Source organism: Poecile atricapillus, chromosome 2 (assembly GCF_030490865.1).
Source record: "Poecile atricapillus isolate bPoeAtr1 chromosome 2, bPoeAtr1.hap1, whole genome shotgun sequence".
Lineage (NCBI taxonomy): Eukaryota > Metazoa > Chordata > Aves > Passeriformes > Paridae > Poecile > Poecile atricapillus.
The window spans coordinates 146,708,873-146,734,009 of NC_081250.1; the positions used below are offsets into that span (position 1 = coordinate 146,708,873).

Here is a 25,137-nt window from a genome sequence, read left to right on the forward strand (position 1 = left end):
TTTATCTTGTATTTTACAGGTGTGTTTGATATCCAGTCTTGAACAAACAAGACCTCAGCAGTGCAGGAGGACAAAATTTCAATGAACCTAGTCAAGAGGCCAAGCCTCAGCCTTCTCCATGCTCTTCTCTGAACAGGTGTTTGCAGCTTTACTGGGTAAAAGGAATCACAGATGCAGATTATTTCATGCATAGAGGAGGGAGAAAGCCCTCCAAATGTTTTAACAGTTGGTCTTTGTATGAAGGAAAACATGAGCTCAAGCGATTCTGCTGAACACAGCTGTGAGCTCTGAGCAAGAGAAGAGAGCGCTCGACCAGGCCAGTGCAAAGTCACCAAAGACTTTGGGGTATTGCTCATAGGTGGTCACAAAAAGTGCTCACAGGACCACCACAGGCAAGCTAAACACTGGACTTCACAGACACTCCACTGTCCACCTGCTCAGCAAGGGTCAATCTTGGTATTAATGACAAGCTTTTATCCCCAAAGGCAGCTGTACCTCGCACCTGCACATACCAAAAGCAGTAGCTGTGAGGCCACTGTGTCACTCTGGATCCCCAGCCAGGTTTTCATTCAGGTATTTCCCTCTGCAGCAAAACACCAGGAACTGATCCATGTCACACAAGCAATGGTTGCTGGCTTCACATGAACAAGATGAGGTCACTTGCTTGCTGGGCATCAAGCTGACGTGTCAAACCTGCCTCGCCTGTTCCCAAACTTCATTGCTGTGTTTGTGAGCCTGTCCTGCCTTATTCTGAAACACTTGCTTCCACTCCTCATCCCCACCAGAACTGCACAGATACTATGCCAAATCCCCATCCATCCCTTCCAAGATACTGCAAGCTCGCCTGGGAGCACAGCATAAATACACATGTGGACAACACTATGACACTCACCTTCTTCAGCTGCCACCTTTGAGACACGTTAAGATGTTCAGGACTTGGTATTTCATGCATAGAGAAAGCAGATCTTTTAATTTCAAACACTTGGGAAAAAAACAAAAAACAAAAAGAAAAAAACCTCAAGCAAAAATAGAGTGTGGATTTTTAAAATTTATTTATTTCCTGCAGTTACAAGCCACTTGAAATTATTTTCATGTGCTGATATGAGACAGCTGTGTTTGAGTACATGGATTAGACATCAGTACAATATGAAGGTATGCACACGTTCAATTGCACAAGACTGGACTGACAAACTGCACATGAACTAAGTTTTTGTTTTTTTTTTTTTAAAAAGGCAGCACTTATGTGACATGTGGAATGGCTAAGAAAGCACTAACCAAAATGAACACTAGTTTTATTATAATACGTTTCCTTTGATCTAAGCAGTTTGTTAACAAAAAACATTTCCTTTCTTCTAAGTCCAAATACTATCAAGAACTAGGAAATGCTAAATATTTACAGCAAAGAAAGCTTGGAAAACAACTACCAAGCTTTTTTTATTTTTAAGGAATCAAGCTCTGTAGCTTCTGCATCAAAGTACTTTCTATAAATATACAGTCATGATTTATCAAACCAACTAAGACAATTATTTTTAAAAAAGCTATTTTAACTAAGGTTATGTTAGGTGTGCAAGTGGCTTTAAATGTCTTTGTAGAGGTGCAGGCAATGAATTAGACCAAAAAATAAGTTCATGACCTTCTATCACCACCCACATTCCTGTGTCACCAGACATAACAAAGGGTAAGAAATAAAATGGTTACAGGAATGGGACCATCACAGAGTAATGGCTGTCCTTGGTTCACCTTTGGTCATTCAGTGACAGCTTCAAAATCATCACCTTTCCAATGCTTATTAATCCAGCTTTCCCAGGACTAAGAAATCCTTCTAGTTTTATTTCTGGGAAGTTAAGGAGAAAACATTTTACTTTTTAAAAGTATCTGTATTTTTGGTCATAATCATCTTTTACAGAACCACTATAGTGAAGATGAACAAATAGATACCTAGTCTGGTATACTACAACTTAAATTAAATGAAGTCTTAAATTTAAGTGTTAGGGAAAAATAAAAAAAAAACAACCTTTTGGGAGTCAAAAGAATGGAGAGCTAAATTATTGGAAGAATATTTTTTGTATTAGCAGCAGTTACTCTCACTGGCCATCCCTTTAGAAACAGCAGTCTAGTCCCAGGCAAGATCCAGGCAACCACATGTGCAAATCCCATTGGAGAAAAGTGGAAAGCACTGAAGCTTTTCTGCAGATACTTTTCCTGGTGACATGACTGTTTTAAGTTGTTCAGGAGCTGAACCAGTGAAGACTCACTTCTGATGGAATACTTCCAAAAGCTGTTACTTCCATGAAAAGCAAACCATGGTGGGGGCAGCACAAACCACACCACAGACAAGGACACTCTGTGGATTGGGAGAACAGCAAAACCAGACTGGGCAATGTGTTTTTAACCTTTATTTTGGTGTTGAGTTATGCCCAGCTAACAATTAGGAGCACAACCTACTCACAAGGAGACTCGGAATACAGAATTCCAGAGAAAACAACAAAAAGCAAGGCACAGCAGATATGAGGCCTGCTAAGTATTTGACAGCATTGATAATAATTTGTCCTCACAGACCTAAGAAATAGAAGCCGTTAAAACAGACAATTGATAAAGCAATAAAGGGCTCATGGGTAACTGTAGAAGTTTACCACTACTTCTCATTCCAAGGAAGCCTAATCCTGTAGTTTATACCACAAGGCAGCAAACAGCTCGTCTTTGAGCAACTCATGCACCAGCTTTGGATCTCCATTTCAGACTAGATTTCAGATCACACCTACCAGCCAGGAAAATGCATAGGGAGGCAATTCATCTCTGTTTATAGAAGCACTGCTTGACAAATATAAATGCACAGAAGTATTCATGTCAGCTTCCCCTTCTGCTGTTGTCCAAGCATAGCCAGGTGCAGCAAACATCTGACTGAAAGCTGGAGCTGGTACAGCTTCCAGTCGGGGATGTTTACAGCAACAGACTACGATACATCACTGAGAGGGCCTCGGTGCAGAGCAGCTGGTCACCTCTAGGAGAGGAAATAAAAAAGGAAGTATTTAAGACAAGCTTCTGTAACATTCCAGCCAATTACTAGGCAGTTAATATTGAAGAAAATGTTTATACATTCAGTAGCAAAAGTACAGTTTTCGATTCACACACAACTTACACTAAATTAATATTTCTAAATGTAACAACTGGATTAAAAATTCTCAATTTCAGTATACATGTTAAGACGTCTTTAGGTTCAAATTTGTATTTATACATACATATTTAATTTATACATTTAAAATAGACATAAAATATTTATTATTTTAAAGATACACTGATGTTACTTCCCCATAGGCTCATTTTTGGAGCTCTCAAAAACAGACTTCCACTTTGAACTTTCCCATGAATTTTGAAAATGGCTATCCTCTCATAAATATTTATGTTTTTAAATACAGCTCTATGCAAAATTATACAAAAGCAAAAACAAGCCATGTTCATAATGAAAATATACCATAAACTTGACAGAATTCTGAAAATATTTACCCCCAAGGTCAGAATCCTTCCTGATCGGTTTAAAGCTCTATCACAACCAACTGATTAAAATAAACCCAAATGAAACCCACTCTTTGGATAAACACTGAAGGAGAGGGGATGGGGTGAGAGGGAAAGCAATTTCAGGATGGAGCCATTTCACTCCCCATCTTCAACTTCCTATCAAAATTCCCACAAGACTTGCATTCAGTTCTGCAACAGTATTTTCTCTAAGTTAAAAGACCCTTTACAATATTAAAATTTAATACTTACACTGTATAAGACTCAAAGAGGAAATAGTGTGCATTACACCAAAGTAATTTACTAAAAGCATTTCACCCAGCTAGTTGTTGCATTTTCTCCTAATGCTCTGATTTCACACGGAACTGGGAGCATTCAACCATTCTGGCTTGATCATATTCACATACTTCTTACAAGCCTTAATTTTGTAGTTTATAGCAGAATGCCTTCCTCCCACTAACAAAGCTGCAAGCAGAATCATCTATTCCCCATTTAGCAGTCCTTATCACTTCCAAATGAAAATAATTTTTCAAGTCACAAGTTTTCCAGTGCCAGATATATGTAAACTTCAACAGTTTAAGGTTGCTTGTTCAGTGTTTAGACCTCCACAGCAACTCATACAACCAGAAATTATGACAAGGAGTTTAAAACTGAAGAAAAACTACAGTATTCAAGATTCCCAAGTTACAGAAACCAAATCACATCCAGTTTTCAAAGAAAGGTTTCCCTCTGCAACACGAGGAGTTGTTACTAGTAAGTGAATTTCGTTATTACAGCAGCATGCCAAGATTAACGAGGAAGCGGCATGCAATCACTATGGATACCATGCTGACCTTCATTATTTTTGAGAATAAATAACTAAAAAGCCAGTGGTCATTTGCAACAAAGGCCTCTTCAGGCTGTTCCAAAACTGAAAATTCCTATTTTACACTGGAAAGAAATAGGCTATTTCATGCAGAGGTAGGCACATGGTATTTGACTAATTAGGCTGCTGAGCATTAAGTTGCAATGAGCCATTTCTTTGGCTGCTTTCCTTTAACACTTCTTAAGGAATAATGAAGGTTACTACAATGTCACCTGCCCAAAGAGAACAAACTCTCCACAACCTTGTTTTACCATGCACATCATCACAAAATTGCCAATCTACATGACAATGACATCTCTTGCTGCTTTACTGAATTCACTATCAACTATAAATACTTGCATGACATCTTATACTGTAATTATATTTGTATAATAGGAGTTGAAATTTTCATTTCCAAATGTGGTGTGTAAAAAGGCAGACGCATTACAGGTGACAGTGCAACTACATGCTTGAAAGACACCAATTTCTCGAAAAGTTCAATCAAAACTGAAGCCATACATTCATTAAGAAGCATCTTCAGCTATTTTCCCAACCACTGTCTTGTTTTCAAACAAAAAACATAGAGAAAGTACTCCAATCTTCTTTAATGGCATAGCCCCCTCGTTCTTGTAAAGATTAAAAGCTCTGAAAACAACCAGGATTTATTCTACTGCCATCACAAGCTGAAGAATATTGTCTGCTGGCTTCCTTTAATGCCTTTAACTGTTTTTCTTGAGAACAGTAATAAAAGATCCCATTCTTTGAAGTGTGAAGTCTCCTAAGTCCACAGGTAGAGAACACACAGAATGATGCACATCTTTAATACTACATGAAATCCTTCTGACACCTGAAATTTACCTCTTTGATACATAAGATCAGCAACATAAGATCACCTGCCTAGGATCTGTTCTTCAGTTGTCAATGCTCCTGAATAACAAAAAATATAATAAAAATCCTTATTCAACTACCAGAAAATCTGTGGATGCTGGCTGTTGACTTCCATTGTGAAGTTCTTCCTACTGTATTTAGATTTATGTGAAGTTCAAGAATCCCTTTAATAGTTAGGATTTAATGCTTAATTCTCAATTCTCTTCTGGTCAATATGCATGACTTTAAAAAAGCCTCATGGAAAAGTCAGTATTTAAAATAGACACCATTACAATACAATTTGTGCTCATTCACCAATTCCAAATCAAAGCCATGCAGATCACCAAGACTTACTGCAATTTTCCCACGCCTCCATCATTAATTAACCAGTCACACAAACTTCTACTGCACCTTTCACGAGCACCTTGAGCAAAAAGTCAAGGAAGGGAAGAAACACGGAAGGCAATGCCCAAAGTGCTCTCTCCTTCTCTTCCCCCACATCTTAAGACTCCCCTACTCTACAACCAGCATCACCACTGAAACTCACTGTATTTGGAGCCTCAGTTGCCATGGACAAATAGTGAAATGTAAATGGAGCCCAAGGAGCCTGTCTGTGTGGGCATGTGTATGTGTGTGTTTGGAGCCAAGATCCTGTCAGTCAGTCCATCTGTCAGTCAAAGCAATTTAGCCTCAGATGCAAGCACAGAGTGATGAGAAATGACAGAGGCAGACAGATGCTCACTGTTGCTACGAGGTTGGTTTATGTTTAAGTCATGCATATTGACCAGAAGAGAACTGAGAATTAAACATTAAACCTAACTACTGAAGGGATCCTTGAACTGCACATAAATTGAAATACAGTAGGAAGAACTTCACAGTGGAAATCAAGAGCTTCCACTGTGAATTGCAGTGAACTTCTGACACACACAGAGTTCACTGAAGCACTACAAGTTAACAATACCCATCGAGAGGAATTACTATGAAGAAGGAAGTGTACACAAGTAGTTTTAACACTGCATTTCCTGTTTATTTTCAGAAAAACAAGTTCAGCTTCTTTTGATCACTAATACACTGTGGAACTATCAAATTCAGCACAAGAGGGAGAAAGAACTTTTAAACTGGGACACGGATTCTAATATAATGAAAGAGATTGAATCTAACATTACCAATTTTAAAGAAAGAGGAAAAAAGCGTCTTTGTATTTTAAAAATGTCTGGGCAAGCATGAAAGTAGAATGTTACTAACACACCTCAGAATTTCAGTGAGGGCTGGATGCATATGCTGTACGTAATTATTTCAGTAAAACTAACAACTAGAAGTCTGTGTGGTAAAGTAATTATTTTTATCTGACAAATGGAGTTCTAAGGAGGACAAACTACTGAAAAAGGATAATGGTATGAGCCAAAATAAAGTTCAGATCCTGATTCAAGATTGTCCCACATCTTAGTCTGAACCAAGTTTGAAAAAAATCATAAATTTAGTGTGCTCTGCCTAAAAATGATGGCAGCAGTTAGACACCCCCCTCTTCTCCACCAGAGTCTCATATTCCTCTGGCTGAGCAACACAGCTCAGCCTAAAGAAACCATATGCTTATTTATGGAACAGCATCTTGGCTCTCCATTGGGTGGAGTACCATACCCAAGATGTTATTCAGGCAAATTAAGTCTTTATTTCAGGGAAGTTCTGCAGTAACTGGTAATCTGCACAGTCACCACAGGAGATAGGAAGTGGCTAATCCAAGGTCATTTTGCTTTAAAAATGAACTAAAAAAAAATAAAATTAAAACTCATCTACTACACTAAAAAGTTATCATAATGAATTACCCTCAACTCCCAACCATGTTAACCTGCAATCAAGACCAGAAAAAAAGAAGGAACAGTATTACCACCCTTATTTGTATTTCTCTTCCTCAGTACACAGTCATTAAGCTGTTTATATTGCTATAGGACATACTGCAACATGCACTGTTATTTTCACATTCTAGATTTTAAACTTTGCCAGCAGGACAGCCTCATTCCAATGCACAAGAGACACCTGAACAACCAGAACTACAAAATTAGGAGAAATATGAATACTATGAATGTATAAGGCCAGATTTCACATAAAGGTTCTATCCTTTCCCTCAAGTTTCCATTGAAATATTCCTTCCTTAGTGTCAGCAAGAAATTTTGATTATACAATTGAAGTATGTTTAACATTGTAACTCATTACTGTTATCCATGGCATAGTTCTAATTTCATCATTTCAGCTACTTACCACTTTTGGTTCCTCTTACAGGAAAGGAATTTTTGCCTCATTCCTGGTAATGATCTACAGAGAAACTAGATTGTTCAATGTGGGACAGATTCTAACAAACTATTAAAACAAATCACTTAGTATATCCAGCTCCCTCTACTTGACATCTCTCCATGCTATCCTGAAGAGTCTTCCAGATCCTAATATGGGCCCATAATCTTTTCATCTTCCAAGGTAATCACAATCGTGCTGATCCAAGATGACAAAGCTGGCTGTAAAAACTGGGCTCTTTCATTTTAAAGGCATCTCTGAAGCGTAAGATTCAGAAGATCCTCCAATGTGAAAAAATACAAAAGTTCTTATCAGTGATCTGATTGCTCTAAGAGAGTAGAAGACACAAGCACAAGGACAAAAACAACTTTAAACTTGACAAGAAATATAAATTAAGAACACACCTAATAGATGTTCATTGCACTGCCCTCTAAAAATTATCTAAATACCAGGAATGGTAAAAGATTGAATTATTTGTAGTAACTTCACTACTGAAGTCCTCCACATCTGCTGACTCAGACATGGCCGAGCATGGATAGAAAAACCTCCCTAAAAAGAGAGAAACCAAAAAAATCTATATAAAAATGTCACTTGTTAAGTAGGTTGTTGGTTGGTTGGGGGCTCTTTTGAGTGGATATCAATTGAGTCTGGTGCTGCAGACTCCAATCAATGACACATTTAGCATACTCCTTCACTTAATGACTTTTCACTCACATTTGCAATTATAATTCTCTGGTGGTATCAGCTGCCAACAATAGTTCTCTGTAACACTGAGGGAACAAATTGAGAACTGCAAGCAGATATTCCAAATCCCTTTGCTTACCTTGCTGAACAAGGGCACATTTGGACAGTCTGCTAACAGCATGGTCCAACAACTAAGTGTGCAGCAATTACTAAATTGCTGCAGAAGATGGTAAGGGCCAGAGCACCAAGAGATCCACAGGGAATGTTCCCATTTTAAGGATAATCCTCTGTGAGTCCTGGCATCATCACACTGAATTCCGAAAGCAGAGTCTGGAGGCTGCTGCTGCAGCCTGTAGATTCTACTGAAAGTACAGTGTCACAACCACCTATTTTCCCTGCTGTATAAAGAGGGCTCAACTGCTCCACTGTGATTCTGAAGGATATCATACTGAGAAGCAATCTATACACCAGTATCAATCCTAACCTTAGTCCCAGAGCATATACTCTTTTAAAATTACTTCAAAGAAAATAAGCTCAACCCAGCAAGCATGCAAGTGACAAACATCAGATAAGTGCACAGCACTTGGGTTTACAAAACATCTTTGTTCCTTTGCACAAGTGGTTTTGTTTTCTTTTTTTAAGAAAGTCAATTACTTGTTTTGCAATAATACCCAGGAGATCCATTCTTTTAAGCATACTCGTAATCCTGCTTCCACAGAGGAAACAATGCACGCCAGAACATCACAGTCATGGCACCCACTTCAGTATCAACAATGTCAAAAACAAAACCAAAACCATACAGCATAAAATATTACAAAACTCAACTACTTTCATACTGATTATTGCTATTTAAAATGCAGAATTCACCAAGTCCTTCTCAGAAAATAATTTTCAGGAATTACTGACAGTAATTGGAAGCAGACACAGTGCTCTGGCCAAGCAGCTCATTCTGAAAACATTAACTCCGTATTATAGAATCAATCTTACATCAGATCTGACAAATAGACTTGGAAAATTACTGCTTTCAGAGACTCTCAAACACCATCTCCCCCACAATCAAGCCACCTCCTTCAATAATTTATAACAAACAAGAATTAGAATAGACTTTCCTAGTTTGCAAATTTGCTGGGAGTATAAGTGATAAATTTGAGTTATTGTTTCCCTGCTTGGAACAGCATGAGAGTTAAATTTTAGTTACTGGACTAATACAATATAAGGCATATGACTTCTTGAAGAAGACGTAACTTTTAGCAGGATTTCTTTTTTTCCAAATAATGAAAATAATTTCTGATTTTCATACTGACTTAAAAATTTTGTTTACCAACTACTAAATTAGTTGGATTTTCCTGTATTTTATGCAGAATTACCCCAAGATTCATCAAATCACAGAACAGGCTGAGTTGGAAGGGACCCAACAAGATCATGAAGTCCAGTGCCTGGCCCTGCACAGGACACCCCATGAATCACACCATGTGCCTGTGAGTGTTGCCACCTATGAAAGCACCATGGCATTCACAGGAAGTTCCCACCATCCTTGTGCCTGAGAACTCGAAAGCATAGAGTCCCATCAGCTTCTGGAAGGAATATGGAAAAAGTCCAGATGAAATTAATTTTGATAATCTTAAGGCGTTAACAAATATTTATCAAAGGCAGAGCCTACCCAACTCCTGGGGGACTCTGCTGAAAGCTGAATGGCCCAGAGAATATTCAACTTCAGGACAACTTTGAGGACAAGTCTCCCACCACAGACTCACCTGGAAGCTGAGGTGCCCAGAGCTCCATGAACAGAAGGGAAGCTGGCCTGGAAAACTGGCCAGATCTCTGGATCTGCAGCTGAACACCTGGCTGCATCTGGGCCAGGGGGGACTCCAGGGGCCATCCCAGAGCTCCCAAGATTCACCAGCACCCAGGAAGCTGGGACAGAGAACACCCTCAGCAAACTGGCAGGGGATCGGAAAGTGGAGGGGAGCAGGGAAGAGAGGTCTCACACAAGGAATGGCAGCACTTCCACAAATGTAAAGATACGTGCATAAGCCTGAAGCTAGAGCCAAAACAAACCTCATCAGGCCCAGGACAGGAAAGCAAAGCTGTGCCCCAAGGCAGAAGAGTTCCATACCCCCAGCACAGGCTGGGGAGGGCTGGCACAGCACCAGCCCTGCAGGAAAGAGCCCAGGCACCGGGGCAGATGCTGGAGAGAACAGGAGCCAGCGGGAAGGGAGTGATCCCTGGCTGGCTGGACACTGGCAAGGCCAATCTGCACACATCTGGTGCCCAGGTGGGGACCTCACTTCAGCAGGAGCCTGAGGAACCAAAGAGGGTCCAGCCATGGGTACTGAGGTAGTAAAGGGTCTCAGGGGCATCATCTACAAGGAGAGGCAGAGGGAGAGGGGCCTGTTTCCTCTGGCACACAGAAGACTGGGACTAAGTGAGAGCTGTCTACAGCCACAGCAAAATGGAATCTGTAAAGACAGTGCAGACAAACACCCTCAGCCCTGGCAGACAGGATAAGGAAGACAATGGCCACAAAAGGCACCATGGAACCACTTCACCAGTGGGTGGTGAAGAGCAGGCATAGGTTTCACATGGAGACCATGGGCTTGTTTCAGGGGTCAAACACTTATCTCAGTACTACTTCTATACCTGCTTTGAATGAGTGGCTGGACCAGAGACCCCCCAGAAGCCTCTTCTGACCTTTACACCTGCAACTCCATAATCTCATTAATTCCTGTGATATGCTTCCAGCAACTATAGCCTTGTTTATATAATTGTCCTCAGACATAATGCAGTCAATATGGGATACAGAACTATCCATAGATTACATCAGTACAGTCTTTTCTATAAATAACCAGGTGTTATCAATAGATTCCACTGCCAGCAGGTCCAACAGTTTTGAAATCACAAATATTTGATGTTAGCACTATATTTATCAGTTGATGCAAAATATTTTAAAAAATAAGTTACAGAGAAAATAGAAGTTGCATACCTAAGCCTGCTGTATTTAAATATGCTGCCAAACACTATCCCATGGTCACCTCTGTAGATGAAGTGATCTTCCAGAAAAAGAACCCTTCAAGATTCTAATTTTATGCCACCGTATTAAAGAGCAAGCGATATGAAAGACTTTTATTTAGAACTCCCTCAAATTTGAAAAACACAGCAGAATGTTTCCTAGAGTACACTATTTTGAATGTAAAAACTTGAAAATGTTACTCTGAAGCAGTACACAGAGATGCCTTTAAATGTAAGGACTGACTGATTTTCAGTCTCTTTTTTTTTCCCCAGCAGATCTCATTTTTGTTTCCTCCCAGTACTGAATGCAGCTTTTCAAATCCTCATAAACGAAATACTGAAGATGGATATTATGACCCAAACTATTTTGCAGTCACCCTGTAAGTGAAGGGCTTCCATAATAATCAAAATTAAACCATTTACAGTAAACAGTTTAGAAGTAACTTAGGAGTAGGACTGGTTCCTACAACTCATTCCCATGACAATTCAGTTTAGGCAACAATTCAATGCAACCAACAAAATAATCTGGTGAAGGGGAAACCTAGATCATTACCTGACATTAAAATCTTGGGGTTTGGGTAATTCTGGTGCAGCAAACCTGAAATTCCCACATTGTCACCAAGTTTCAAACTAACAATGAGAGCTACTCAACTTTATCGAGATTAGTAACTGAAATGATCTCTCTTCCTTGCATTGACTAATGTTTTTCACACCTCCTGGTTAACTAACTAAAGCGGTCCTCTGAAAAACACAAACCCCAACCCTCTGCCCACATTAGTGGGTAGTGTACTTCAGTGGGAGGAGATCTGCAAAACCAAACAGTTTGTGCTGAAGACAATATTTAAACTACACATACCCCAGGGTATCTCACTTCAGAACAGGCTCTAATCCTGCCTAAGGTCTAAATTTCCATAAACCAAACCCATCAGTGAAGTCTAGAAGCACATGCTTCAATTCTGATTCTTCCAAAACACGACTTGCATGTTCAGTAGGATCAGCAGCAAAGAAAGCCAGTACCCAGCCTACAGTGACAAGCATTCTGGGGATAACAACACACAGTTGTTCTCAAGTTAATCTTGAAGCAATTTTTATTAGCTCTGCAAAATACAGAGTAATACAAGAACATAACTACATGCAGCTGAATTCTGTGTTGTACCTCAAACAGAAAACAACTGCGCAACAAGAACATCATTTAATGCAACTTAGTATTGCTTTATAATTATCTTAATGAGGGAGTCTGTTGCACAATGACTATTCCAAAACCATGAAAAAAATACTCACACCACAGTCTGACTACTAGTACACTTTCAGGATGGTTTAAATTGAACATGGCAAAAGCACTGTGACAGAAGAGTAGTCATCTTCTCTGTCTTCCAGCTGAGGGATTCCTACACTTCCTCTAGTGCTCCAGGAATTTCTGGATTTCATGATGCAAGTTACTTGGACAACCACTATGTTAGCTGCAAAATAATCCTGAGGAAAAAAAAATAGAGAAAAAAAGATGAGTTTTCTGCAACAGCAGGCAGATGATCTCAATCACTGGATAGCAGCTGGATCCTCAGCACTGACAGGAAGGCATTGCATAGGCTAGGACTGCCCGTCTTGGTGACGATACAGTGCAAAACCAAGATAGGTGAACTGTTTAACCACAACAGAACCTTCCCTTCTCCCAGCTCCCTAAAAAAGACAGAAATACTTAAGACATATGGTATCAACATTCTGAGTGGGGAACAGTAATGTGAGCAAGATGTACATTTCAGATAAAGTAAACAACAAAAAGTGAATTTGGCAAAACCGCATGTCCTTAAAGGTAATATTAACTTTGCAACCTTTTATATGCAGCTTTAGTACTTTCCTGCCTGCAAGAGAAACCTGAAACTTGGAAAAAAAAAATATCAGCAGAGGAACATCAAGCTGCTTTTCACTCTCCACATCCAAGTTCACCCCCACTGCAAGTCTGAACACTGTCCTTCAGCCTCTTTTGTTAACACTGCACATTAACATGGAGCTCTTCCCACAGGCTTCTGTGCCAAACACAGTCAGCAGACTCCACCTCCATGGAAATCAGCTGAGCAATTCCACAGCAATCACTCTTCCTAAATGCTGGAAGGAGTCCCAAGCCTGTTTTCTGCTCCCAATGCTCCACTTGCCAGCATTTGGTACAGTACAGGTTAGTCCTGAAAGCACCCGACCCTTGGGGAGGCCAAGGCAAACCAGAAGAACACAAGTGCAGCACCGTGCTACGAGCAGGTCCCTAAAGCTGCCTGCACATCTGGGTCTGGGGCACAGTGCCACTAGAAAGCTGACGAGTAGGATGTCGTCGGGACAGGTTCTTGTTTGGGTACCTGAAAGCTTTACTGCCTTGAAGGGGGTCCAGGGACAAAAACAAGGACAGGCTGAGGGCCCAGGATTATATATGAGATATGAGAGGGTGGTTCAGAGGGCTAGGATCCAATGGGAACAGGTAAAAGTGGTGCACAGGACGGGTCAGGGACAGGGGCAACCAATGGGGATTGACAGGGTGGAGCAATGCACCAAAATTGGGCCAACCGGGGTCTGAGGAAGGGGGAACATTCTGGAGGGAATACATAAATGGTAAACACAGGCTGAACAGGGTAATGTAAACTTGGCAAACCAATAGAACACCAGAACCCAAAAGGATTAACATTTAACTGCAAAGACCTGTGGGAGAAAGGCTTCTCTCACCCCAGCCTAGGGAGGTGTTACTTCCTACCTCCTTTCCAGGGTCGAGGGATGAGACTCTTAAGTCACTGGCCCTCCACACACAAGAATAAACAAAAATCTTTCTGAGTAGACAGAAAAAGCACATCAGGCAAAAATTCCCATGAAGACTTTGCTGGCATAACATGTTTCTCAATACCAATATTCCCAAAAAATATCTGTGAAAACCTCTACCTAAGGATGTGGTTCTGTCCTCCTTCACTGACTGGAAATAACACACCTCCTGACACATGAGCATCAGTTACTTCATTAGGTCAAGGGTACAGTCTGCAGAATTAGCTTAATTGATGCAAGCCAAGGCCAAGAGTAGATCTCCCATACAAAAATGTCATTAAATCTGGAGATTCTGCACTAAGGATTTTATTTTATATATAAGAGCCTGAAATAAAAGCTTATTAAAGCAAGGCATCAACCATAACAAATCAGCCAAAAAAAAATTTAAGCTGTTCACCTCATTTCACCATATTGGCATACGAAAAATGTTTACAAAAATAGAAAAATAAGCAAACATATGGCTCTTCCTAGGAATCCTGCCATACTCAGCTTACGAACCAGAGGATGTTCCCTGAAAGAAGTCTGAAGTGCAAGGATGCTACAGTCCTTAAGTCTTACTTCACCTGTTGAAAGAGCTAAAAATTTCACTCGTTTCTACAACAGTTACCATTTGCTTCAACTGCTTTTTTTAAAAGCCAAACAAAGTAGGACAAGTAACTGAAGAAAACTCCCAATGTGTTTGGACACTGACTAAACTCTAATTAGTTATCTTCCACAGCCTTTTCTGAGGTGTTTACCTGCCAGTGCAGGACAAGTTACTGAAAGCAATTTTTAGAGACACTTACTGTTCCTACTCTTTATCTGAGTGACCAACTGCAAATTCTCAGTCACAAGGTTCAAGGTCAGGCTGGATGAGGCTTTGAGCAAGCTGGTGTAGTGGAAAGTGTCCCTGCCCATGGCAGGGGAGTTAGAATTAGATGGTCAATTCCAACACAAATCATTCTGTGATTCTCTAACTGTAGCATCTCAAACAGAGTTCAATGGACACCATATTAGCTCAACAGAAATGCTGTAAAAACATACAAAAAATTCCTCTAAGCAATCAATTCCATTAAAAAAAAAGCAAACAATTTCATGTGCAGTTTGTAATCTTTTTTTAATGTGAAGCATTCAAATATAACTGGTGCTAGAGCAAAAAGCATCAGCAGTAACATTTCTAGAACAAGTAGGTTTTGTGAAAATTGCTAAAAGTTAACCTGTACAATGGGATGTACAAAGGCACACTTAAGGAAATTCTGCAAACACAGGGCTCCAGTCATTTGTGTACAATAAACTCAAGCACCAAAACTCGTCACTCTTGCACAAAGCCACTGCCAGCTGCCTTATGCTCCACTTAAATGCAAGAAACAGAGTATCATAGTTGGCAAAACCTGCCAAGCTCTGTATGCAAGTGAAATATCTAATATTTAATCTTCAAATACCAATTTATTTTTATTACTTAAAAGTACAACACCTAAAACTAATTATATTTTACAACTTAAACCAGTAGCTTGAAAGGCAGGAAACACCACAGAGTTATCAATAGCCTGTACACTGCAGTGCTTCAGTTTCCAATGATCTGCAAGTCACATCTGTGAAAAGATTAACCAGACAGTTAAAGTAACTTGATTCTACAGAGGGGGAATAAATGACTGAAACAAACAGCCACATAGTTCAAGTTACCAGCAAATTATTATTAAACTATTAAGAAATAGATTTGTAGTGTAGCAGTAAGCTGGCAGTCACCTTTTCATTTAAAGCAGGCAACTTAAGAAAACATTACCCCTTCTCCCACCCCCCCCAAAAAAGTAAATTAATGATTAACAGTCTTTGAAAATTGCAGCTGAGGTTTGGTTTTACTGGGATGTCTGATACTCTCAGGAGAAATTTAGAAGTAGTATTACACATTACAGCAATTCAAGCTGCGCAAATAAAGTTGTTTGTTAATTTCTATGTAAGCAAGAAAGTCAGGTATCATTAACTACAACTGGAAGGAACTTCACACTGAAGTTTGTGTTGTGTAAGAAAGAACAACAAACACACCAAACTTCTCCCTGATCTTACAAGATGCAACTTCACATTAACATACAGAATCACAGCTTCCATCAGCTTGTTAGAACCAAGGAATGTTTAACTACACAGATTCATTATACTTTGATGAGATTTTACTGCTTCTAGTTAATATTTGGCATGAACTGACTCTTAACGGAAACATCAGCTTAGCAGACCCTGATCTAACAAGTATATTTATCAAGACAAGTCATTCAGTCACCATACTCAAAATAAAAAAACTCATAATAACATTTTCATTAGGTTTCTGAACTCAGTCATGCAAGCTGAAATCAAATGAAGAATGCAAAACCAATCATGCCTAATCACATAATATCTAAGAGTATAAACTATTAAATTTATTTTGTAATGAACAATATTAAAAGCATGGGATCAGATGTGGCAACTCTTTTTTCAAGTTAGAGTAATCAAACAAAGAATACAAAGAAAGGAAGTCAAAATGGACAGATGAGTTGTTTAAGAAAATATCACAGATTTCCTTGTTAAAAGAATCTGTCTCGTATCACAGCTGAGTCAAGTTTTAACACTGCAAGTTCTGTTCAGCTAGAGATATGCACACCAGTCTTCATAAAGCCCTAGATGTCACCTTCACCTTCCTTAGCATTTCCTTGAAATACTCCCTTGATATATTCAGAACAGATGAGGGGCAGGTTGCAGAAAAACTGGCTTCCCTGATACCAGAACATTCTTAATGTTCCAGTGACCTGAAAGTACCTGATCTTGTCAGCAGGCAGCTTAGTTATCCCACTGCAAAGGGCTGTGTAAAATTTGTCCTTGACCCACAGGGAGATCCAAGGGTTATGCTCACAGAACCACTACCAAGAAAAACATTCCTAAACACTGCCTTTGTTCTACTGGGATAAAGTATACACCTGTCAAACTAATATTAGAAATTAGTTAGCTATAGTATTTCTTATCTTAACCTAATTTGATAGGAAAAAATGTGTTTACTTGTCCTTCTACAAGTGAGTGCAATATTGATTACTCTTAAGTTAAAGTTTTACTAGGTAAGTTCACTGAACAATAATTTAAGATAAGAAAAACTCCAAAAGAAGCAGACTAGGGAAAAGATGAGAAAGAATATTTATTTACAATTATGATCTGCGTTTAATCAGATCATTTAGTTAACGTTTATCAGCAGGCCTAAAGTCTCTATAAAATGCTCAAGATACTCTCAGAAAACACAGTTAATAAAACACCACACTAATCATATGAGCATGTTGCAAGCATGTTCATTAAAATACTGATGCATATCAATTACGGACCAGTCATTCAGCAAAATGAATACAGAGAGAATGAAAAAACAACTCTTTCAACACAAAGGTGCCCATCTCCAGCCAGAGCCCTAGTGAGGATGAGGTAAAAGAAAGGAAGATGTGATGGAAAACTCAGCAATTTTAACTTTCAATACTTAAAGCTAACACTAATGAGAGACTATTACTGACTTGTCAGGCCTAACAGCAGAGACCTGCTTTAGAACTCTAGGTAAGAACAAGCAGATGTGTCACCATGTGTTAAACCAGGACACAACTTTCTGTCTGTTCTGCTTTTACCCTTTTGTTTTCCATTTCGATCTTACTAAATAAGTCTGCCTCCTGTTTTACTATTTTGTTTGCCTGCTATTGAGGATATAAGGAAAGGAGACGGTTTGGTGAAGATTAAAAAACCTGCTCTGTGCCAGCAGCCCAGTAAGTACCCTGAGAGAGGTGCTTTGGAAACTCATGCACTGAGGAACATTTTCTGCCAAGCTGCAGAGGGTCAGCAGGGCATCTTGTGTTGCCAAAAAGCACTTTCCAGAAGCTACAAATCTGAGTCTTTTCCGGGAGTTATCAACAGCATGCAACATAACTGCAAACGCACTCAAAACTGCAAACTCACTGTGATTTCTGCATATAAAAGTGCCCATGAAAGTCAGAGCATGACCACTCTGAGCAGTGAACTGAGCAGTTTGGACAATGCACAGACACCAGCTCGGTCTTCAGAACACTGGGAAACACTCTGAACATCTGCAGAATGACAACCCTGCATTTGGCTGAACCCTGCTCTATCTGCAGAGAGAACAATGAAGTGCATGAATAAAGCCCTCTGAGGCTCAGCTGGCAGTTTGATTTATTATACTCACGTTAAGCCTCCAATGTTCATTCTCTGCATAGCTCGGATATAGCAAAGGATTTGGTTTGGACTAACTTACTTTATTTCTGTATTCTTTACATAAAATGCTCATGTTCTTACAAACTTCACTAATACCACTTTGATATCTAACACATTGATTCAGTGTGAAACATAGGAATTAAACAGCCTTTTAGCTTCCTCATTCCCACAGGATTCATCATGCCCTCAGACATGAAACAATCTTATCTAGAGCATTTCTTGTGAATATTTTAATCATTTTCTCTTTATCTTTCTAACCTTCACTTCTATAGAAATACAGACCACATTTGCTCTACCTTCTTGTGCTGTTAAACTCTTTACTGCTGTTGCTCAGACTGAGGCATGCATGCTAAGACAGTGTACAAGGAGCAAACTAATATATATAATAATATATATAATAAACTAAAGGATAACTGCAGGCATGCAAAATTATCTATACTAAATAAATTTTAAACTGAAAGGTGTGTTGTGATCCTTCCATTCAAATGCCAGCTCAGACAAAGCAATGCCTCTTTCTTGGGAAATAGGGCATTCCCCAGTTAGACCAGTTCATTACTATTTTGGCCTTTGAAAGTTGCTGAAAAAGAAAAATGCAGGAACATTTTTAAACAAACAAACATGACCAAGTTACTATTGATCAGCTGGATCTCAACACACTCTCTTCCATATGTATACTTTATTATTATTATTATAAATTGATATTATAACCTTTTTCAAGTAAGAATCAGTAGGAAAGGAGGGCTTTTTTTTTTTTCTATTTATTGGTTTATTTTTTTGTATAATCCTTAGCATTGCATGAGTGGTTAGAGGATCAATCATTCACCAGTGCAGCCAACCCTCCTGCTCCTCTTTCCATTCCACACTCCAACAGTGCATCCAACCAACAATCTCAAAAAGACCACTGAGCCAGGCAATGAACAGTCAGGCCAGACAGCTATCCAAAGAGTTTTCCCAATAAATTAGATAAAGTAAGTTATATAAACAATTTATCACAAATAAGTCTTACTACCTTTCAGACCTTTTCAGAAAAAAAAAAAAAAAATCTGTCATCACACAGGTTCAGACACTACGATTTGGATCATTTTAGTGTTATTCCATGTCACGCATGCCAAAGGTAGATCTGAATGAACTTGCAAATAAAGTCTGTAACAAATCAAACATATTTTTTTTAATGTTTTCCAGTCCTGATAGTTCTGAAAGCACTGACCTTTCCCTCATCCCAGGAATTCCCCTAACTATGGTGGACATGCCTTCACTCTCACATATGCTTCTAGCTTGAAGATTTTTACCTCTCTGGAGTATGGAACACTGATCACAACAGAAAAAATCCCCAGCACGTTCACAAAACCCAAAATGCAGCAGCATGCAACCAGCATACTGACAGTCTATTCAGCTTGTTCTCAATCTGATTATTCACGTGTTTTGTACTGACTGCCATCTGCCCACTCCTCCTCCTGTCTGTCTCTGACACAGACTTTGTGCCATCTCATAAGCCTTTTTTTTAGCACTTTTCTGCATACTTCCTTCAGGACACTGCTACACAGAGGGAATAAACTTCATTGTAAGATTGTTTCCTGGAGCTCCCCAGGCATTACATTTCAATTCAAATCAACTCCAATTTAGAAAAGGTTTTGCCATATAAGACTCAAAAAAGCCCTATATACTTGCCTTCTGCTTTAAAAACATTTATATATATATGCAGATAAATTATACATATTAAATATATAAAAATATATTTATATAAATATATGTACATACATCTTTAAGACGGGAGATAGAGTCAAGATGAGGTCAGCCACCACTCACACTCCTTTTTTTTCCCCTTAGACTGCAATTTGAGCACTAATCACCAAAAAATACATACCAGAGTAAGCATACAGGTACTTTTATTTTAGGCAAACAATCCACTGCTTCATAGGACTTGACAGTTGTCTCTATTAACTCCATGGCTGTTGTAGCCAAATCTTATCAGGCACTGAAAAGGACGCTGGGATTAATTATGTAGCTCCAATCTGGCCCTTTTATTAGTATCAGGAATGTTCATTCCCCAAGTTGTACATGACAGTCACTTAAAACTCCATCTGGCTTTTATGATTTACACCAGGAACTTCCGTGCTAAGAGTTCATGCATGTATTAACTGCACTGAGGGCTTTTTCCCCCTCTCTTAAAGAAAATAAGTTTGCAACAAGCAGCTTAAGTATGAACAAACTGGCAAATGCCTGTTAGCACTTGGAAATTTAGGAAGGAAGGAAGAAAGATTGATTCTCTGCTTCTTTATACAAGGCTTGTTTGAAAAATTTGGAGAAAAATAAACGCAGAAGAGCCCTGTCTTTACTCTCTCTGCTGCTGACCTTTAGACCTGACACCCACTGCATCCGGTGGGAAACTTTTTCCAAGAGCCAGCTTTCTTATAAATATCTTAGCAGATTTAAGCATCCAGACCACATTTTATTTGCCCACATCTCATAAAAAAGCTACTGATTCATGACAACATATATAAGGACCTTCAAATTCACACAGGTATCTGCCATACAATAAAATATAATTAACAGAACCCTGAATGTGTTATATGAAGGTATTTTGGAAGCTTGGTGTTTTTTGGGGGGAGTTTGCTTGGTTTGTTTTGTTTTGTTTTTTTTACGATATTTATTCTTACAGCTGCTACAAGTCTCTAAAATACAACTTCATTGCTGCCTATTCTCCCGTATATGATTTTAAAACAGATTTGCATATCCTCCATAAATAACAAAAGCACTAGGAAAAGTTCATGCATCCCTATCTTTAGTCAATAAAAGTAATAGCGGTAACTCAATTTCCTTCTCAATATAAAAATTCAAGTTTCTCTTAGATGTTTTGCCAATAAATGTCTTTAAACTTGCAAGAACAGCTTACTTAAAGGAATCTGTTCAGCTTTTCAAGTGTCTGAAGGACTGCACCTGTTCCTTTTTAGATAACCAGTCCCCTTGTCAAGTTTTGCATTCCTCTTGTTTCTCCACTACAATGAGAAGCTGTTTTGTGCAGTATGGAGCAGATCACTCTGGAAAGTTACAGGAAAGATTTCTGTTACTTCCACAGGGAACATCAGCATTCCTCTCCAGGTGCACTTCTCCTCCAGGTCAGCCCTTCTTCCCTCTGTAGATTGTTCCCCTGCAGAGCTATAAATCTCACAGTCTTGTACACGGCTGTGCCAGATCAGTGCTCATAAGGAAACTTTCGAGCTGCTCCGAACAAGCCATGGAGTCAGACAAGGACAACCACGTTCACCAAGACAGGTAATCAGGAATTTGGCTCGCTCACACTCTACAGCGCTAACAAAAGAGACTGAAGTATGAAACATTAGACACTGTTCAAAGAAGGTGCTCCGTTTACTTAAAACTAGATTATGCACATTGCTTTACTGATGGATTTTATGCCAGCAAGTTTCAGCTAGATTTAGCAAGCAAGAAAAACAGAAGAAATGTTTGGGTTTAGTGCTCTTAACAGAGGGTTTGTTTCAATTTCACCCATCAAGTGGCAGTACTTTCTTTATGCATGAGTAAATGCTAACTGCAAAGACAAGTTTGAAGGATCAGTATCTGAAGACACAATTCCTCCCAAAGACCTTGTAACAAGTGTGCAGTGACAGTGTAATAAAAGCCTTTATTTTCCAGTCTTAGTATTATCGAGGCTTCTGTTGACACTTAAGTCCTATGGGTTTTATGGCTGCTTTATCACCAGCCATCAAAACTGCATTAGTGGCCCATCTACATAGGATACATATCAAGGCTTCAGTCCAGTAAAACCTCTGCCACATGACTTCACAGTGGTTACAGTTCTGTTACCAAAAGGAGCAGGGGACAAGCTGTGTCTCACTCCAAGTTATTCCTCAGATGTCTCCTAGGACACTGTTATACTCCTGGCTCATAGGAAACTTGCATGCAGACATTTGAGACAAGCAGCAGCTCTCAACCCCTCCCGTAAGATAACGCCAGTGAATTATCATGCATGAGAACAGCAGGACAGGATGTACAGTGTGAGCTTACATAAGACACAAGGCACTGCTGGGAACCGGCACAAGTGAACAGCATAAATGGCTCAGAAAAATGCTGATGTCACTCGTGTACGTTCGGTTTGTGCTGGCCAAGTTCCTCTAAACTCAACACTGGTCTTTCTGGCTGTTTGTAAAACCTTGCAGTCTGCTCTGCTATAACCAGATCTTGAAAATGAACTTGTTTTCAAAAACCCGTGTTTCTTCCTAATGAGAGCTTTCTTTAGGATGAGCAAGAATCTAAAGAAAAATAGAAAATGTAATGGAGAACTGGAAAAAGCATGTAATTGTGTACACAAACACTTGCTCCTAATACTTACTGAGAAAATAGTTCAAGCACAACTTACCCATTTTAAAACATGACCTCTGCAAACCTACTAAGGTCAATGAGACTTACAGTAGTTACTCAGTGAGCCCTGCTTGCATAAAGATGCCTAAGGGTAGCTATGAAATCGGGTATTTGATTTTTCCAGGGCACCTACATATTAAGAATTAACAATGACTTGCCATTCTGCCAGAGCAGCTTTCAGGTTCCTTAAAAAAAATAAAAACCACAAAACCCAAACCAAACCCAACTAGGTTGTGCTTACCTCCTCCTCAACACAAAAGCTTTCCTATTTAATGTTAATCTGATTATGGAAGTTTCATATTAAATTGAGCAAGGTAAGTGAGAAACAATGTATCAAATTACTTTCAAAAATCCCCAAGGTATGAGGCAAACAGTGCTTCTTCCTGGTGCATTCTTCTACAATATATTAAAAAAAAAATTAAAAGAAGATGAGTAAGCTAGCTGCACAAATCACTATTAAGCAAAACTGTTAAGGGAGAAAACTTATTTCACTCAGGTCAGGATTTGCAGCAGCAACTCCCAGTTCTGTGCTTGGCTGCTTCCATTTGTTATTGCAGTGGCTGCACTTCAGAGCAGTGTGTGAACCACAACAGTCAACTCCTTCAGCTTCAGAACTCCTGTATTTAGGTTTTTGCCTGTGAAATACTGGAAGCATTCTGATTTTCCACAGAGAGCGTCCTATAAGGTGAGGGGAAAAATACTGTTCCTAAAAACTAAGATTGCCTTTTATTACAGGTATAATGAACTTATTGTCACTCCCTTTAGTATTTCCTTTCAAAAGCACAATGTAGATCAGAGATGTCAACTATTAAGGATAATCTGCTGCATTAGAAATTCACAAGGTTTCCTTAGCAGTGGAAGAGGACACCACATAGGTTTGTTCTAGGCAAACAGAAGTGGAAAAAGAAACCATCCATAAAGTATTTGCAGTGTGGAACAGCACCTCTTTGAAAGCACACGCTACATCAAAATATGAAGTGCAAGATAACCATAGCGCAAATCATGTAACATCACAGGTCATTAAATGTCTTTTTAAGCAAGCTCTTATTTCCATCTACTGTGGCTACTACAGTTCACATCCTGGCTACAGCCTTTCTGCTTCTGTAACAGAAATACCATCACTATCTACCCATTATCATTACAGCAGATAAGCATTTCACAGTCATTAGTATGTTTATCCACAGGACGTTTTTGGAAAGCACCGCTATTCCCAATTCATAAGCAAACAGAGGACTGACTGGTGCAGAAAGACTGATCCAAGGTCACAGGGTAAGTCTGTGGTAAAGTAAGAAACTTCACCTGGTTTTGCCTTCCTGCAACTAATACTTTCTATTAATGAGTCACTGCTGCTTCTCTAAATTATTCTTTCAGCAGGAAGAGACAACAGACTGCCTGTGGCATTCAAACTCTACATGCTAATAGCAGCTCTGCTCCAGGGTTTGCTAAAAAAAAAAAAATCACACCCAAGGGCCTTGTTCTGTACTGTCACAGAATCCTGTGTGTGCACTGGGCTGCTGTGGGGGGAAAAAAAGAATATACATATATATATTATTAAGTAGCCTGCCTCGTTTGTGACCCAGCTCTTTCCCTAGAGAAACAAAACCCAGTCCTTGAATAGTGTTACTCCCTCACGCCACAGACCACCGGGCAAGGGCAAAGTGCAGGGAGGGACAGTCAACTGCGAGACAAGTTATGCAAAGCTGGGGGCCGGGGCGGGGGGCAGCGCTCCCTTAGGCCCGCAGGGAAAAAAAAATCCAACAAAAAAACCCAACTTCTGTTGGCGGGTCATGGGGGTCACAGTGCCGGGGTCACAGCCCCGGGGCTCCGCGGGGGAAGGATCCCCGGCACGGGGGGGACACCGGGAGGTTGGGGGGCTCCAGTCCCACCCCGCACGGCGCAGGGAGCCCTCTCCAGCTCCCCCACGGCCGGGGATGGCCGGCCGCGACCCCACACCCCGGGGACCTCCAACAGGCGCTCCCCGACCCAGCCCCGGCCCCCTCCTCGCCGCCTGTCCCCCGCCCCAGGCTCGGCCCCGGAGTGCCGCTCCTCCCGTACCTGTGCGGGGAGGCGGCGGGACCGAGGGGCTGCCTCGCCCGGCCGGCGGGTCCCGCGGAGCCCTGCGGAGCGGCCGTGCCCGGCCGTGCCCCGCTGCTGCCGCCGCCGCGGCCCCGCCGCGCTCGCTGCCCTCGCCTCCAGTTTGACCTTTCCGTGTCTCCGCCGCCCGTCCCCGGCACCCTCTGACGTCACCGCCATGGCAACCAATCCCCGCCCCCTCCCGGCCCCGCCCTCCAACCCCGCGCGCTCGCGCACGCGCCGCCGGCGGGAGGGGGCGGGGCCCCGCGCCCCTCACGGCCAATGAGCGCGCGCCGGGGGCGGCCTGGCCCCGCCTCTCCGGAGTCACCCGCAGGGCACAGAACCGATAATAAATATATAATATTGATGTTATATGTATTTATATTATACATCTGTGTGCATATATGTGCGTGTGTGCGCGTATGTATGCGTGTGTATATATGTACGTGTGTATGTATGTTCCTTTTTTCCCCCCACAGCAGCCCAGT

At 40.4% G+C, this 25,137-nt stretch overlaps 1 protein-coding gene across 1 annotated transcript in view; it reads right to left on the bottom strand.

Annotated features, from left to right (window-relative positions):
* ZFAT (zinc finger and AT-hook domain containing) overlaps positions 1-24,819 on the bottom strand; it is a 115,785-nt gene extending 90,966 nt beyond the window's left edge. Inside the window, exon 1 of the mRNA XM_058830557.1 lies at positions 24,632-24,819. The gene's annotated coding sequence lies outside the window, so the exon portion shown is untranslated. The remainder of the gene's footprint in view (positions 1-24,631) is intronic.
* Positions 24,820-25,137: the final 318 nt, after the last annotated feature.